General features: G+C 44.1%; 1 protein-coding gene across 4 annotated transcripts in view; it reads left to right on the top strand.

Moving 5' to 3' along the window:
• The window catches only part of SETBP1 (SET binding protein 1), a 262,561-nt gene that overhangs the window by 30,825 nt on the left and 212,969 nt on the right, over positions 1–18,767 (top strand). The gene's annotated exons all lie outside the window — the stretch shown is intronic.

Genomic DNA, 18,767 nt, shown 5'->3' with positions numbered 1-18,767 from the left:
ATGCAGTGATTTTCACATGGAAGTCTTCCTGAAGCCCTTCACAGCCTTCATACAGGCAATCCAGCAAAGCTGAGCCTGGTCCAATCAGATAAAGCACTTGGCTAGGCCAGATCTATCAGCAAGGATGTGCACACACAAAGATGGGAGGTCTTGACTGGGGCTGGCATCCAGAAGTTCAGGTGATTCACCCGAAGCTCATCCAGATGATTAAATCTCTTACACTAAGCTGGAAATCTCGAGGGAACAAGCTTTTTCATGTTCATTCTGTCAGTGGTTACTCCCAGCAAGGAGCAGATACTTAAATCTTCAGATCTTTACATCAGATGATATAAGAGGTGCTTTTTCACAGAAAAATGGTCTACAATGACATTAAGCTTTGTATCAGAAAAGTGAGCAAATGAACTCTCCAGACTTTATCAGTCATAACCCTTTAAGACAGTTCAGAGCAGGTTTTGTTTGAGTTCAAGGTGATGATTCATGTTGGTTTTTAGATTGCTTGAACCTGTATACCCACATCCTCAATAATTTTTTTTTTTTTTTTAACCAGTGCACTGAGGGAGCCCACTTCAGAAATGCTCATTTTGTTCTTAATTCAATGAGAGATCAGAAGCTTTGCTCAGATGGCAGTGGGTGCCTGGAATGCATGAAGTGATGTCACTTGGAGCACATTTTGCTGGCTAGAATACGCTACAGAGGTTAAAAAACCAAAAAAACTCACCTTCTTCTTGGTGTTACCTCTTGTTAGACAATTCACATCCCCTTGGCAGGATTTTTGCTCGGCAGTGCTGACTTTTGCACCTGCCTTATTAAAGTTTGGCAGCTAGTTGTTACTACCTACTGGACAAGCCTTCTGCTCAGAGGACCTTCCCCTGCTCCTGGGGTGGCACGGCTGCTCTGCCCGATTAGGGTTTCCCCTTCAGAGCTTCCAGTGGTAAGGGCTTCCCTGGTCTGGCACGTTGAGAAAGGAGCCAAGCAACAGTCTCAGCCTAGACAAAAGGCAAACTCGACCTACTATTTATGTAGTTACTTAAACATGATTTAACCTAAATAATGCACACTGTGACTTGGCTGGGGGAGAGGGGGGGAAGGGGAGAAGAGGAGCTTGCTTCTAATGAGCCGGGAGACAGCACAATTAATTACGTATGAAGGACAGATAACAGACAGCAAACTGTCTACAGCAGAGAGAAACAAAATACCGATGTGAACAATTAAAAGTGTCCACGTGACAGAAGGGTCAGCAATTTCTCATAGAGCGGGCGGCTGGGCACGGCCCCAGGAGAGCTGCAATGGATGCTCAGATGAGCTGGCCTGGGGGGAGGCTGGGCAGCCTTGGGCTCCTGGTGTCCTCTGCCATCAAAGTTGAGCATGAGTTTCTGACAGGCTGTGCTCTGGGCATTATTTTCATCACATGCACTTTTGACAGTGGAACTGTTAGCTACTAATCCCCGTGACGTGAGAGACGGGGAGGAGAGAAGCTGGGGTGGTAGAAGAAATGCTCCACAATCAAGTGGGTATCTGTCTCAGGATGCCATCAGATGTACAGAAGAAAGCCAAGATGATGGAGATCTTACTTCCCCTTTTTTTTTTCTTTGTTTTTTTGTTTTTTTTAATATAAAAAATTGCTTATTTTCCTCATCGTCTTCCAGATGCAGAAGCATGAATCCCAGCTGCTGGTGTATCGAATTCTTTGAGGAGTGTGGTCAGAGATTTGCACCTTCTCTGCTGCTCCCTCCCAAAAATTGCATTAGTGGGATCTGGCACAAGTTATCTCCCCCCCTCTTTCATCCTCCCTGCCAGCCTCAGTCAGCTCTTGGCTGTAAAGGTTTGACGGTAAAGGCCAATGGATTAGCCTAGGGAAGGGCCAAAGGTTAAATGAGCGGGGCTAGCAGCATGCAAAGAGCTACGATTGAAATATTTGCTGAATGCTGACAGGCAGCAGAATAGAGGCAGACAAGTGGCAAATTCCTGTTTTCTCCTTTAATTGAGAAAATATTTTGAGTGGTATTCAGGCACACTGCAAATCAAGATTCTGAGAAAGTCAGCCAGCCAGGGAGAGGAAGGAGGGCAGGACTTTGGTGGAAAGACCATTCCTGCTAAACCTGTTTCCAAAAAACTTTACAGTTATGCTCATGGAAATCCCTGGAGCCTGATGCTTAACATTTGTTTAACTCAGTCATTTTTCCCATGCAAGTGCACTGTCAAAATACTCCTCCTCTGAATTCAAAATATCTCCCAAGAAGAATTTGCTCCATTCCTGATAGTTTTTCAGCTACAGAAATTTGCTTTACAAGTATGTCTTCATTGCATGGAAGTGCTATCATGAAAATATCTGGGTGATGTAAGGATTCAGCTATCATCTGCTGGTCAGGAGGTGAAAAAGCATATGATGCAGATGAGAGCTGGTGATATGCCTATAAAACATAGCAACTACTCCCTCAAATACGTTCAGCTATAGAATGGATAAGACTCAGTTGTGTTTCAAGTGCATTTGAGGGGTGATGCCTGTATGCCCAGACAGAACTTCTGCAGTCACCAGGAAAGTGAAGGGAGAAAAACTGTCTGGTCCATCACAGGTTGGCTTCACCAAGTCCTGCATCTGCCAAGCCATCCGCATCATTTTTTTGCTCTTCGATGGGGGTGGGAAGCTTCGGTGGCACTTGGGAGAAGGAAATTCCAGCCTAATGTGGCCAAAATCAGATGGCCTTTCACACCCTGACATCGTCCCCCAATGGGTGTCTTAATCCTGCACATCCCCTCTGCCCTAAGCCCCCTGCCTGCCCTTTCCACAAGTGTTCCTACTAAATCTGATAATGTACTGAGAAGGTTTCAATTAACTTAATTTCCTTCTTACTGCGAAATCTGTGTTTAGTTAAGGAGCTCTGGAAGAGGGGAAGGATGTAAAAAGAAGCAGTTCCTTGAGCCAAAAAGCAGCATGAGGGTCAGTGGAGTTTATATTTGTTTCTATATGCTCATGTTGTAAAACTCAGAGACTGGCTTTAAAATGTTTTCTGGTGAATGCCACAGCTGCAGCAGAGAAAGGTTTTGGCAGGAGTGTATCCTATTCATGGCCAGCATGTTGCATTGCATTTGGGCCCTCAAAATCTTATGTTCTCCTTAAAGATACCCAAGAGGCAGTCAGGAGCTTTTTTTGTTGTCAATATGTGCTAGGTTAAAGCTTTGGTGTTTATCAGCAGGTTGAAAACTTTGCTGTCAAGCAAAGAGAAGGAGAGCTTGCTTTGCTCTTTGGATCATCTTCAAGTGAGGCATGCTGAGGTCTGCCAGGGTTCCCTTCTGCTGGTCATTTCTTATAGATGGCCCTGCAAAGGGGGTGACCACATCGGGTTGGTACTTCTGCTCTTGGAGCAAGGCAAATTATGGTTCTTTTTTAGGTTCACAGCCATAAAGCCACCAGTCTGTTGTTGGGCTGCTCAAAGCTGCAGGCTTGTACCTTGATTCAGGAGTGCTTTAGTACGAGCCCTGCAGTGAGAGGAGGCAGCATGACCACCACCTGACAGAGGGGAAACTGAGGCACTGACATACCTCCTCTCTGTGTAATGCTCTGTATCAGCAAGAACTGAAAGTGAGGTCTTCCCCTCCCCCCTGTCTCATTCAGCCACCAAACCATCCTCTTGCCTTTAAATCACGGGTCTGTCTTGACCTTCCCGTACCCCCTTCAGTTGCTGCCCGGGTTGGACAAGAGAGAACAAAGTGACGCTTGTTTGCCTCTTCCAAAGAGCTCACTCAAGCAGGTGATTGTCTTGCCTCCTTTTTCAGTCCCAAAACAAAGTGTTGAAAGTGTTGTCCTGGGATGTAAAACATCCAGTATATTCCCCCCGGGACTGGATTTTCTCTTTCTGAGTGCAAGTGGCACTGAAAGGAAAAGAGGTCAAAATTACAGGATACAGGGAATAATTCCCAGGTGCTGAAATTAGGAGCAAGATGTGAGCAATCGTCCTCTGTGCTCCTCACAAGGCAGGGAGCAAAGGAGCTTTAATGGCTTTAGCTGCAATCACTGAAGAGCTGATCCTTTATTTGCAACCCTGCCAGAAAAAGCTGAGTGAGAGGATGAGAAGTCAATCAAAATCAGTTAAAAACTCCTCATTGTTTATTTGGCTTGGGGATGTCGAGAGGCCAGCGGATCTGAGGCCAACATGAAACCACATCTTGCAGCAAGGACTGTGGTTCTCAGCCATGAACCCCTGTTCACCTCCAGCAGGAAAGCTTCTCCTTTCTGTGTTCAGTGAGAGAGGGTTTTTGTGTGTGTGTGTTTTGGGTTGTTTTTTTTTTTAATTTATTTATTTTTATTTTAATTTTGTGTATTTTCAGCACATGTACTGCATCACATTTGCATGACAGTCTGGATCTCAGAGTCCAAAGGGGTTTGGGCCTCAAAGTCCATGTGCATCCAGTGTGCAAGCCAAGAAAATGTAAACATGAATTTTGTACTTCAAATGAAAATATCAAGCTATTCTCTCTTCTGATCTCCCTCTCTTTAAACCAGTCGTATGGCAACACACTCCATCCTCCATGGTACAGGAGGTAGTTCCTAAGGTCTGCAAAGCATTTTGGACCCCAAAACGATATATCTCAGAGTTGTTTAATTTTATTTGGCCCACTCTAGTTTCTAGTAAAAATGAGAGAAATTAAAAAAAAAAATTGAGTCAGCAATGCTTTTGTGTTTTGTTTGAATTTGAAACCCCAAAAATGAAAGGAGTTTTTGTGTGAGAGACAGGAAATACAAACTGAAACTAAAAAGGGGAATTGAAAAAGCACAAGAGAACTGGGAACTCTGAACTCATCCAGGGCGTCTTCATCTGTAACAATCTGAAGGTTGAGGTCACCCCAGAATTACAAATCAAACTTTTTCATTAAAGAAAAAGAGAAGACCTTTCCTCAGGGGACCAGAGGACCAATGGGTATGGTCACCTCAAAAGTTTTAGTTCTAAAATAATACCAATGATATCAACCCCTTTTAGCATAGGGTTGTTTTGTTGTTGGTGGTGGGGTTTTTTATTTTTTTTATTGTGAGGAGAGCCAGACTGCATTGGATATCAGTTTTCAGGGGAAACTGAGGCTTACAGCTGTAACCTGAGTTGCCACAGGTTATTTATACATGGCATTGCTGTTCTAAAAAGCTTAAATTTCACTATTTCCAGGATAGTGCTTTATCTTCCGTAACATGTTTCTTCAGGATTGTCTACTCAGTTGCTCAGGACTTTATGTTGGGAAGAACCAGCGTCTGACCAGACATTTAGAAACTTGCCTCCATCACAAAGCAATATTTATTTACTTTTTTTTCTTCCTCACATGTGGTTTTTGGTTCTCAGTGGCTCATTTCTCTGGAGGAGGTTAAAAGAACCTCCTGCCAGACCCATGACACAGAGTTTCAGAGAAGAAGTGACCAAAACCAAGTCTGGCTAAATGTCATGTTTGGATGTTTGTAATCTGACTCAGAAGCCCAGACCTCAATTTTAATCTTCTCAGATGAGTGGATGGGAGGCGTGGGTGATAAGAGTTAAAAGCAGCACAGTTTCTATCATCTAGGGTCCAAAGGAAGGATGTTATTTTACAGTAAGGATTATCAACACTATGATATTAATTCAGTTGCTTGCCTGTTTGTTCCTTCCCAATTCCTACATGACACTTTGATGTATTTGGAATATTTTAAGAATTCTAGATATGCTTCATCATTCCCCCAGTGACTTTTCCTGCTGCTCTTGAGGAGAACACAATGAACAAGTGTATCATAGAATCACTGAATAAGCCAGGTTAAAAAGGACATACGTCTGAGATCATCAAGTCCAACCCTTAATCCACTACCACTGTGGTTACCAGACCATGGCACTGAGTGCCACATCCAGTCTCTTCTCAAAAACCTCCAGGGACGGAGAATCCACCCTCTCCCTGGGCAGCCCATCCCAACACCTGATCACCCTCTCTGGAAAGAATTTTTTCCTAATATCCAACCTAAACCTCCCCTGGCAGAGCTTAAGACCATGCCCTCTTGTATTACTGATAGATGCCTGGGAGAAGAGACAGACCCCCAGTATAAGTGAAAGTGAACATTACATGTGAAAAAGATGGTGAAATAAGAGCAAGAAGAAAAGTTTGGGAAAGCTTGATAAGTTGGACTGGAAAGATCTCCCTCAGACTTCAGACAAAAAGAAAGTTGTCCTTGCTTCCAAAAAGCGTAATTCTTTTGTCAAAGAATGAAAATCTGCAGAAATCAGAGTGTGTTTTAGGCTTCAGACATCGACATAAAAGTCTGCATTGCCTTCAGGGAAAGTGAATGAAAATAAAGCAGCTTTTTTGAAAACATTTGGCTAGATACATGAGATCATTACTTGGGGGTTTTCCTGTTTGCTTGTTTGTTTTCTAAACTGACACCATTGCTAAACTGGGTCCAAAACTGATGATTTAAGAACATTCAAGTTGCTCCCACTGGTCTGATTTAGGCCTCTGGAAGCCCAGGCAGGCCAGGGAGGATGCTGTCTCCAGCAAGAAACCACAACACCACCCTGCCCTTGCAGTTCCTCCCCGTCTGCCCCCAGCGCCTGCTGGGAATTAAGGGGCTTTTTGTCGTATTTTTTGTCCTCCACCACAAATTAGGCTGCCTGACCAGCTGCTGGATGTCTTCTTGTGCTCTCCACCAACTTGCCTGTTACCACTCTGGTTCCTGTAATTTTAAGTCCAGCTCTTTCAGTGGTAAAAAACACAACAACCTCCTCCCCCCCCCAGGGCTTTTCTTTCCTTTCTCTTGCTACCAGTGTGTAGGCTTAGGTCTAGTCTGAAGTAGTGAATTTGTCACCCACTACGACTCAGAGCCTTGGGGATTTTTTGGATTTCCCACCTGGTGCTGAGACAGCTGATACGGGGAACTGAGGAAAAAGCAAGCAGCCTTAAAACACCTGTAAGAGTTAGAACTACCAGCTCAGACAAGCACTGGGGACTTGCACCAGCACTCATCTGCTGTGCTCAGGTCTTCAGACTGCCCTTACATCTTTAACTCTTCATACTAGTAATGTGGTTGGGTTCCTAGGTCAACAAACAGATCACAACATCCTGTAGCAATAGTCCCAGAGGGTGTTTCTCCTCTTGCTGGCAAGGTTAGGCACTGAGGAAGCTCCTCATTAAGGGTAACAGAAGTCCTTTGGCCTTTGATAGACTAAAATGGGGAAAAAGAATCCTCTGGGTTTCACTGCTAGTGGTCTTTTAAATTCCTGCTGTCAGCTGAATGGTCCAGATCTTGACAGATTCATATGCCTGAAGCAGTCTAATATTTGAATGTGAGAACTTCTGAAGGCCTTAGGTTCTGTGGCTGTAAATCAAGGTGTCAGAGCTGAACACCATGCACATGTTAGTTTAGAGGAGATCCTAATACTGGTTTGGAGAACTTCTCTCAGGCTCCATGAAGAAGTCCTGTAAAGAAAAAAATTCTTGTCTTTAAACATGGAAAGATAGAAAGAATTCCAGGGAGTTAAAGGGACCTTCCAAAACCAGCATATTCACAGAGGAAAAACAAATCTAGGACCCCAGAATTTCTCAGCACCACACCAATAATGTAGTCATGAGAGGACAGCATCTTCCCGTAGCCCATCATGCAGATACAATTATATTTTGGAACCTCAGTACAGTGAGAGGAATTGTGAAAATATGTGTTTCCAGAGTGGCTTGTTGCTTAAAAACTCCAGTCAGAGATGTGGAAGATGGCATCTGCTGCTCCTTGACCTGCCACAGATGCCATATTGAGAGTGGACACATCAGGGGATCTCCAACAGCATTCTCTGGCACACACTGTCTGCCCATGTCTTGGATAAGTGTATGCTTCACTGGGAAAAAAAAAAACCAGACAGGGTGGATGGCCAGGCCCAAAGGGTTGTGGTGAATGGAATTAGATCTATTTGGTGGTCAGCCATCAGTGGTGTTCCCCAGGGCTCAATATTGGGCCAGTTCTGTTTAATGTCTTTATCAGTGGTCTCAATGAGGAGATCAAGTTCACCCTTAGTTTGCGGATAACACCAAGTTGAACAGTGATGTTGATCTATCTGAGGATAGGAAGGCTCTGCAGAGGCACCTTGACAGGCTGTATCATTGGGCTGAGGCCAATGCAACAGACCTGGGGAAGAGTGGCTGGAATGCTGCCCAGTGGAAAAGGACAACACCCGGCTGAATGTGAGCCAGCATGTGCCCAGGTGGCCAAGAAGGCCACCAGCATCCTGGCTTCTATCAGCATTGGTGTGGCCATCAGGACCAGGGTAAGGATCATCCCTCTGTACTGAGCACTGGTGAGGCTGAATGATGGGGTCAGTTCTGGGTTCCTCAGGACAAGAATGACATTGAGGGGTTGGAGTGTGTCCAGAGAAGGGCAAGGGAGCTGGGGAAGGGTCTGGAGCAGAAGTCTGCCCAGGAGCAACTGAGGGACTTGGGGGTGTTGATCCTGGAGCAAAGGAGGCTTCTGGCTCTCTAAAGCAAGGTAGATGTTTGTCTTCTCATGAGTACTAAGTGATAAGATACAAGGAGATGGCCTCCAATTGTGCCTGGGGAGGTTTAGGTTGCATATGAGGAACAATTTCTTCACTGAAAGGGTTGTCAGGCCCTGGCCCAGGCTGCCCAAAGGAGTTGTGGAGGTACTTAGAAACTGTGTAGATATGGTGCTTAGGGACATGGTTTAGTGGTTGGCTTGGCACTGTTAGGTTATGGTTGGACTTGATCTTAAAGATTTCTTCCAAGCTAAATGATTCTATGATTCTATGATCATCTGAGGTGTGGACTCTAGGGGGCTGTGCCAAGTTCAAGAGCTTGGATGCTTTTTGCTCAGTTAGTCTCTTCCAGCTCCCACACATACAAACAAAACCTCCAAAATACTCCTTTTCTCAAATCTTCCCAGTTTATAATACCTCTCCCCCTTCCCATTGACTTTGCAGTTCATCATTGTAGCTAATTGGGGAATTCTGATTTAAGAGTGTATTGGACAGATTGCACTTGACACCCTTCCCCTTTCCTTTCCATCATGTTCCTGTAGAATAATGTAAGATGATAATTGGCAAGTCTTCTTTTGTTTAAAAGAAAATCTGAATGGCAGAATCAGATTTATTGTTGGCTCCATGTGCTTTTCTGTTCATTCAAACATCTTCTCACAGTAGTAATACCAAATAAAGACTGAGGAACTTGACCTAGCAGGTGACAACTCTTAGGAATACAAATGTTCAGCTGTAGAAAATATCTCTGTTGCATCAGTGCTGTGGAAATAGTTAGGTAGAGGATAATGAATGGGCTGCAGCAAGACAAAAGGGAATGACTCCACGGAGGTTCTTCATGGTGAGATCATAAACCACAAGAGCAAGGCATGGATGGGCTGGTGTTGTCAGCTGAAACATGTGGTGGAATTCATCCCCTTGCAGAGGACTTCTCTTCAACTGCTGTTGTTGTTGCTGCTTTTAACAATTCCCAAAGTAGGAGCATCTGCGGTAGGGTGAGGGAATTTAGGTGAACTACTGGTTTCTGTTTCCACTGTCACAAAGATTTTGGATTTATAAGTATTTCTTCCTTTCTGAAGGCTGCACCATTGTGCTTGGGTAGGCAAAGAGTTGGTCTTCGCCTGTAAGGACAGAGCACAATTGCTGGAAAAATCAACATGTCCTTTGCTCTGGGGCATGTTACATGCATACATGTGCAGATGTAGTTGTAGAAAAATGGGAAGTTTTAGAGAAAAAAATGTTCTTTTGGCTTGACAATTGCAAGCAGAAAAACACTCAGGCATGATAACACTTGAGCTGCTCAGTTTTGGTCTTCAGTAGAGTCAGGCAGCAATGGGAAAACATAAGCATGAATGGGAAGGTACCATCTTCAGTCAAGATCATCTCTTCTTTTCCTCTGTGCTTGTGAAGGACTGAGGTATAGGCACTTTGGAGAGGCTCTTTCCCTAATGGTCTGTGCAGTAACACCTTTCATTCTGGGAAGCACCTAAGCTTTCTCTGTGCCCACAAGCAACCTTTGCTCCCTCAGTAAGAGGAAGTCTGCTTTTCCTCCAGGGCTGCCTCTCCCCACCAGGGCTTCCCCACCATGATCTCATGGAGCTCTAATGGTGATTACCAGCATCTCATGGCTCAGTGGTGCCTGCCTTGAGACAAACCAACTGTATGGCTTCTGATACTTGTCTCAGTGTCAGGAAGAAAAAAACAAAACAAAACAAAACAAAACAAGCAGCAAAAGGTGTTGTAAAAGCAGTTTTCTTACTTCCTTTTCATTTTGCCTAGTGAATGACTTAGTAATTGTCCTTTCTAGAAAGCTATTTTTCAAGTTAATGTTTTGTTGGTATTTTTCATATTGAGGTTTTCCTTTCAGCTTGAAAAATAAACATAACTTCTCCTATTCTCACAGCTCCACTCCCAGACTTTCTCCCCAGCCTTCCACAAATGTTTGGGGATGGTGAGACTTGTAGATTCTTGAGCTACTCTTTCTACTTTCACCTTTAAAAAAAAAAAACGACAACATAATCTCTGCACTCAGCACCTTGCAAGGCTAAAAACTTCTGTATTTAGAGGAGCAGCAAATAACAAGGTTTTTGGGTTAATTTTGCTTTTTTTCTTCTGGTTTATTCCCTCCTCCCCTTTCTTTTCCTCTCTTTTTGAAATGTCAATAGCAGGGAAGACTTGCAACTCCTCCCAAACCAAGCCACCTCTCCTTGCTGTATTAAAAAAAAAAAAAAATTGATTTGTAAAGTTAAGGAAAACCACAGTCCAACAGCACAGTTGTTGTGCTCTGAATTGGAGGGGTGTTTTTCCAGCCTGGTTCAGGAGATGAGGATCTCTGGCTGGAGCTTTCCCAATGGGAAGCTAGCTCCTTGCTGGAGCACTGTGCCTTCTTGCCAGAGGAGCTGATCTCTCTGAACAGGTTAAATAAACAGGACCGTGTTTGGGTTAATTGTCACTGGTTCTGCTGCTCTCCATTACTGATCTTATCTGGGAGCCTGGCCAAGGAGCAGATGCAAGAGACAGCATCACCACCTCCCTCTTCGTCCTCATTGTGCCTGGCTTTATCCTTCTTCTTCTTCTCCCCTCAGCTCCCCTTTTTTCTTTTACTGTTTCTTGTTGGTTCCCCCACCTCCCCTCTTTTTTTTTTTTTTTTTTTTTTTTTTTTTTTTTTTTTTTTTTTTTTCTCCTCCCTTTGGCTGAGCAAATAGGCCAGATGGCTGTGAGGGGAACAGACAACAAGTGAGCCATGGCATATGGGCAGCCTGTTTAATTTCAACTCCTGTTGGGAAGTAGCTCGCAGGGAGATAAGTTACAAAAGCAAAAGAGGAGGAGGAGTGTGTGTTGAAGAGGAGGGGCAGGAGAAAGGGGTGACCCTTTTTGGGATGAAGCAGCCCAGCCAAGGGGGTCTGGGGCGAAGGAGACCAAAGCCCTGGATGCATTCCTGACACAAAGCAGTAAATTAGCTGTTTCCGTGTCAGTTTGTGTAGGCTGCACATGGGGAGGAAAGATGGAGATGTCTGTCCTCGATCAAGGAGGAGGAGGAAGTGTCTCAGATTTCCAGCTCGCCTACCCTCCTCCAGACAAACTTCAGCCATGCTTAGGTGGAGGGATGCTGAGAAGTTTGTCCAGCTGCAGGAGAGGAAACATATTGCCTGTGAGGATTATAATCTGTGCATATGTTTGCATATGTTAATCTAACACTTTACTTGGTGGTATTAGTGTAAGATCATCCACTGTGGACTTCTTTGTATCAAAAGGCATGACTTTTGAAGTTTTGTCACAAAACTAAATAAAAATTTGACACAAAACAAAAGGCAACTTAGTAACAACATAGTTTACATCTGTCCCTTCCCTTTTCACACTCATTTTTTCTATTTTGGTTTTTGGATTCAGTATGTTAGCTATCAGCTTCTTGGTATCGATTCACATAGTTCATGCATTTTGCATTTTCTTGATTGCATACAAAGTGGATCTTGCCTTGAATATGTCTCAGTGATTTAGGGACTAAATTAATTTCGCTAAGCTATATATATGTGAGTCTTCTTGGCTTCTTTTTGATGAACTAGGACTTTAGGAGACCGGGTGGGTGGGGGTGTAGGTGTACTTTTCTGAATTTTTATAAATGTATTGATTTTGTGTCAGCACTTCATGGAAATGTAGTTAAAGGTGCCTACACAATTTATGAACTTGAGTTTAATTCCCATTGATGCTTAATGAGATTTGGGGTTCCTTGGTACAGACTGTCATCTCCTTCAGAGACATTTTTCAAAATCTCTCGACAAACACCATTCTATTTTATTTTTTTTTCCCTATCTGCTCATCTTTGATGGGAATGAGCATGGAATCCCAAAACAATCATCACCCATGTGGGCCATTTGGAGCTCTAAGAATACTGTCAGCATCCTGACTGGCAGAGTGGGACTCTGGCTTGATGTGCCTGTGGATGGTATTCAGCTGGGGGCTCCACACTTGTGCTTGGCAGGGTGGGAAAACTCTACAAACCAATTAGCTCTGGAAATCTCGAGCCCTGTTGGCAGGATGCAGATCCTGGACCGTGGTTGTGCTCTATGCCTGCACAAAGAACTTTTTATATTACATTAATTCTGCAGAGAAGTTTTTATTCACCAGAGAGTCTGTGGAGGAAAGATTATGCATCACCAGCTTGGTGGAGCAGAATTTTAACTTCCAGCTCAGACATTCCTCTACTGATTAATTTTAACATGAAATAGAAATACAAGCCTGTGATTTATTTTTGAAATATTTAAGATAGATCGTTAAATTATTCAAATAGCAGAGTTTAAAGGAGGAAAGCAAGAAAAGAAAAAGAATAAAAACAAACCACAAAAAAACCCACAAAAAAAACCCCCAACAATTAAGCAGCTCATTCAAATAAGTGTTCATTTTTCCTGAATTTAAAAAACGTACATTTCGACTTGCTAGATATTTGAAACAAAAAGTGTTCTTTCAGTGTGAAGAAAAACATATTTTAAAACATAAGAATTTCAACCTTAATATTCTCCTAACAAAATTAACCTTGAGTCTTTCTCTGCCTGATCCCTGCAGACTCTTTTTCGTCTGCATTGCTATGAATTGTTGCAGCCCTCCATTGTTTTCTAACACTCATCTACCACATCCTTGGGCACTTGCCCAACCTGACTGTAGTTTTCCTCTTCCTTAGCCTCCAAAGGCTAAGTGAGAGGCTTTTGTCTTATTGTTGATAAACCAGGTGAGGACTTCTCCAGTCTTCTTTCTTGGTGTTTAGTATATCACCTTGTCTTGTATGTAGAGCTGAACTTCATTTCTTCCTTGTGCTGGAGAAAAAGCTTGTTGAATCTGCTAAACTTGTCTTTGCACAGTTGCCCACTGACATCTGGATAACATGATCACACAGTAAAAATAGAGCTGTCTTCTCAGAGGAGGAGATAGGGATCATGCTCATGCTCTCTGAGGACTCCAGAGCTGTGAAAATAATCGTGCAGACCACTGAAGTAAAGGGGAAGTAAAGCATTACAGTCTTTTTTTGATGAGAGTTAAAATTAATTTCCCTACCTTCTGAGAATAAAATGTGATGGAATTGCTGCTTCCTAAAGGAACGTTTATTGGTTTTGGTTTCTGTGCACCTGACTTTCATCAAATTTCAGAGAGATTACTGCCTACTGTGTGGCTCCCACAGCCATACCTGTGTGATCCTAAGATCAGGGTGACACCTTAAAAACAAAGGTGATTTGGCTCTGACACATATTCACTGAAAATGCATGGGAAATGCCCATCAAAATCCGCAGACAACTTTGGAAAATTTCTTCCCTTTCTCTTCATCTGCTCATGTCTTAGAACAGTATAGAAGCATTTTTCAAGACTGACCTCAATGAGCACTCTGTCTTGAACTGGGCAGCTGAGGAGGAAATTTGCAGTTTTTTGCACTTTTGAAAATGGTATTTATCTTCTTTTTTTTTTTTTTTTTTTTTTTTTTCTTTTTTGTGTCTGTGTGTCCATATTCTACTTCTCCACCTGCCTTGAAAAGGAAGCTAATAAAAAGGATTTGCTTGGCCTTTTTGTTGCTGTAGGGGGAAGGGTGCCATTTGTGTGCTGTGCTACAAGACACATGCTGCAGGTGAAACAACCCCAGATGGGACCGTCCTACCCAGAGGGGGCAACTCCTGTAAATGAAAGCAGTTCTTTTTTTTCCTTTTTGTAGGTTTGCACTGCTTTTGGGACCAGGTCCTTTGTAGCGTGTAGGAGTGGGCAAGCATTTATGGAGCAATCAACTCCATCGGCAGCAGCAATCGCATAATGCTTCAGCCTTTTGTAATAGATTTTGCAAGTGTGTGAGCTGAAAGCATGGCCAGGAGGGAAGGGGATGTGAAAGGCTGGGCTTTCTTTTTTTTTTTTTTTTCCTTGGAAAGAGCTTGTCTGAGTTCTTTTATGCTTTTCAGGCTCAGGAATGAGAGAGAGCGTGCGTATGTGCAAGGGCGTGCGCGCCTCTGTGCCCATACAGTGGCTCAAGTGGGAAAAAACCCCATTTGTGGTTCACACAGGAGGAATTTCTGATGGAGACAACAGTGCTAAGCAGAAAGGCACATCCTGAGCAAGTGAGGGGCATGCTCACGTGCGCACACACACACACACACATACTCACTGGGCTCTCTGCATAATATGTGCAAAGCGCTGCCCTTTAATGAACGTAACCTATGGCGGCTGGGATGCAGCCGGTCAGACCTCACCATTAATAAACTGGGAACATTCTTCTCCTTTTTAGTCCCTTTCAATGCCAGCCCTGCGGTTTGATCTCCCTTGAATGCTGCTCCCCCTCATTTGGGGCTCCAATTCTGAGAAGATTTGGCGCATTGTTTGAGGTCGCAGGATGTCGGATTGATTTCGAAGCTTTTGTATTGACTCCGGGCTCCTGAATGAAGCTGTCATGTGTGTCTGTGGTTGGCTAGCAGGCTGTCCGGCTGCAAGCTGTGCCTTCCTTTGTTGTTTAGGCCTCATTGAGCTGAGGGAAGAGGCTCATTTCAGGGTGATTTACCACCACCCAAACACCAGCTGTCTGTTGTACTGCCGCTTGCTTCCACCTTGGATTCAGTTCTCTTTTCCCTTCGTCTTTCCCCTTTCTCCTCTCCCTCTCTACCCCTGTAGGCACTTGGGCATCAGTTTTTTAAGACGTGTGGATCACCCTGACAGAACAGGGTGAAAAACATAAACAATGAATATGCTGTTCTTCCTACTGTCATTTATGCACCCTTGGGGAATGTTTTTAGGGTTGTAGTGCTAGATGCATGTTTTGATCTTGGTTAAAAAATGAACTATGACCCAAGGGGGGAAAAAAAAATCCATCATGTTCTTCTTAGCTTGTTAGTTAGTAGCCCAACACAGTGAAATGCAGTAATGATTTTCATTTAAAAATTACTACTAAACTCAGTGGCAGGACAACAGACAAAACTGCACAGTTGCACAGCCTACCTGGTGCAGGGTGTCAGAGGAGGTGGCTGCAGTTGTTGGCATGCTTGGATGTATGGAGAGTAGTCAGAAAAAGACAGCATTGTCTTCCAAAACACTTTTCATTCTTCAGCAGGCACAATTGGTCATTGTGTTTGTGCAGGTATCATGCTGGAGAGTGATTTTGGTGATAGAAGACAGGAGAAGAAAAGTGAAGAGGTTATGAAGCACTGCTTAGCTCAGCTTCAGAAAGCTTTCAGGAAAACACTTCTCTGAAGAGCCACACTGCTCCAAATGTGTGAAATGCTTGAAAAAAGCCATTCCAGAAGTTTTGCTCTTCTCTAGATTGCTTTGAGCCAAGGCTCAACTGTTCTTTCTGTACCTCATGTTTTACATGTGGGTGGGGGGGACATTTTGAGGGTATTGCAAGGCAGCAGAGGTGGAGAGAATGAGCAGCTGAGAGACAGAGGACATGTGGAGAGCCTTGAGGGCAAAACTATTGCCACTACTTTTGATGACCATTGCTTAAAAGCAAGGAAGGCTGATGGGAACAGAGGAGGTCAGAGCCCAGCTGGACCTGGCAGTGGTCCTGTAAGATGCTTCGCTGAGCTCACCCTTGGGCTGCTCTTTCCAGCCACAGGCTTGGGAGAGCAGGAGGAAGATGGCATCCCCTGGTAAATCCCAGTCACTCCAGACCATAAATCCTGGCATCTCCGTGGAGTCACACCAGTGCCATGTGCATTGTGTCTTACTCCTTTAAACAGTGCTAGCAGCTTGGTGTGGAACCTCTCTTGAGAAAGGCATCAGTGTCAGGGCTTGCACAGTGGTGATTTGTGTGTCTCCCTATGCATCCCCCAAAGCTGCTGGTGTGAAGCCCTCCTTTGGCTTCAGGGTGACACAGTTTGGTGCTTCTCAAGGTTAAAGCTAGCAACTGATCACCTCCTGTCACCCATGGAGCTGAGGTAATTTAGCTTATTACTATTATTTTTATTATTTTCTGTCAACTTTGACCAACTGCTGGAGCCCATGGTGCTAGGAGGAGAATGAGGCCAGTGGGGCTCTCTAAAAAGAATGGGGTAATGGGACCCAGGAGCCTCCTTTCTCTTTGCCTTGGGAAGGAGCGTGTCTGACAATGGATGTGAGTCAGCAGAAGGTAAAATGAGCTCCTCCAAGGGAAATCCTTGTGCCTACCTGCTCCTAAACCAGAGCACTGCATTAAGAGCACAGGATCATTTAGTACCAATACATCTGTGAGCTTTCAAGGTCACTGTGCTCCTCCCCAGACCTGTTGTTAAGGTGCCACAAAACACGGAAAGAATGCTCCACAAATGAAGACTGAACATCTACAACACCCTGAGAAATGCGGCTCCTTTCTGCTGTGTCCTCCTCTCCCTTCCCTGCAAGCATCAGGTGCTGCTGGACAAAGGAGGGTAGGGTGTATATGAAGGCAGCAACCACAGCATGATAGGCCCTGGCAAGGTGTTTTAATTTCTTAACGAACTCCCTGGGCACTAGAAACTGTAAAATAACATGCAGATAAACAAACAAAAACTCACTGACCCTTTGCACCCTGGAGGGCTCTGTTTCGGATTGCTGAATAAAAGCTGAAGTTGCATATGCATGTTTAATGTAACACGAGGCGTGTGCTGCAGAAAAGCGTGCTTTCTTCTAATCTGGTTCCAGACAGAAGCATCCAAACAGAAGCCCCTTTCCTTATCTCCACTGAACTGCCTCATGTATGCAAGGAAACCCCTGAATGACAAGGCCTCCATCTGCTCTTGAACAGAGTTGCGACTGGCTGCAAATGTTGTCCATATGCTTTTTTTTTTTTCCCTTGCCTTTCAGCTTAGCTGCCTAATGTTAGACACCTATCCCCAAATTAAACAACTGCTTATAATAGGCTTTCCTAAAAAAAATAAAATAAAATAAAAAGAAAGTAGAAGCAGTAGCTAATTATTAGCTAGTAGTGCTGTTTAACATCTTTATCAGTGAGACATGGATGGTGGGACCAAATGCACCCTCAACAAGTTTGCTGGTGACATGAAGCTGTGTGATGTGGTTGACAAGATGAAGGAAGGACCTCAAGATGGGCAATGCACAGGCTGCAGAGGTGGGCCCATGCCAGCCTCATGAAGATCATCAAGGCCAAGTGAGAGATCCTGCACCTGGGTTAGGTCAGTCCGAAGCACAAAAAGATGCTGGGAGGAGAATGGATTTAGAACAGCTCTGAGGAGAAGGACTTGAGGGTCATGGGTGATGAGAAGCTCACCATGAGCTGGAAATAAGTGCTGGCTGCCCAGAAAGTACCCATGTCCTGGGCTGCATTCCCAGCAGGGCCATGGAAGAGATTCCCCCTCTCTACTCTGCTCTTGTGAGACCCCTCTGTTTGCAGTTCTGTGTTCTGTTCGGGAGCACAGGAAAGTCATAGAGCTCTTGTAGTGAGTCTGGAGAAGGCCATGAGGATGATCTGAGGGCTGGAGCAGCTCTGCTCTGTACACAGGCTGAGAGAGTTATGGTTTTCCAGCCTGCAGAAGAGGGGGTTCTGGGGAGACCGTAGAGGACATTCCAGTACCTGAAGGGGCTATAGAAAACCTGGGAAGGGACATTTACAAGAATGTGTAGCAATAAGGTGAGGGAGAATGGTTTTAAGCTGGAAGATGAGAGATTTAGATCAGACATTAGGAAGAAATTCTTTGCTGTGAGGTTGATGAGCCCCTGTGCATGAGTGGTGCATTTGCAGCTGGAAAAAGAGCTGGAATTATTCATTCAGTGCATGGCTTTCAGTTGCCTGTTTAGGGAATGAAAGCCCCTATATTGTGATGCTAGAGGGAAAGAACAAACTATCAAGTTTTGGGTTCATATGTCCCTTTTGATATTAATTTTCCAAGAAATTGTGTGCCATTCTTTGTTCAATAAAGGTGGTGATACTTTTCACTGGACAGGAGAACTTGGTTTTGGGTTGTCATGAGCTCAGGTTGCACAGCAATATATCCTAAAAGCCAGAGAGAAAGGTCTAAAGCTGGGAGGTTTTCCTTGGTCTGTGGTTTAAAAAGGGCTGGAGTGTTGTTTTCAACATAAGGAGTTTACAGTGGATCTGGGATGAGTTAACCACTATCAAGTCATGTATGAAGTTTCCTAAACACAGGTATATGTTGCTGCAACAGGCAGCCTAAGGTGTCCTGTTGCCTGTTAGGAATGTGTGGGACTCACTTAGGTCCTTTTGTATTTCTAACTTGTCTCATATACTGTGAGGTGTCTGGGAAGTCCCTTTGGTTAGACGGATAAATCTCTCCCTGTGCCTCAGTTTCCTGTCTCTGACATAAGAACCAAATGCAATTGCTTTAAATTTAGCTTAAT

This window comes from Heliangelus exortis, chromosome Z, assembly GCF_036169615.1.
Source record: "Heliangelus exortis chromosome Z, bHelExo1.hap1, whole genome shotgun sequence".
In the NCBI taxonomy this organism is placed as follows: domain Eukaryota; kingdom Metazoa; phylum Chordata; class Aves; order Apodiformes; family Trochilidae; genus Heliangelus; species Heliangelus exortis.
Note: the sequence above shows the minus strand (reverse complement) of the source record. Positions and strands in the feature narration are given on the sequence as shown.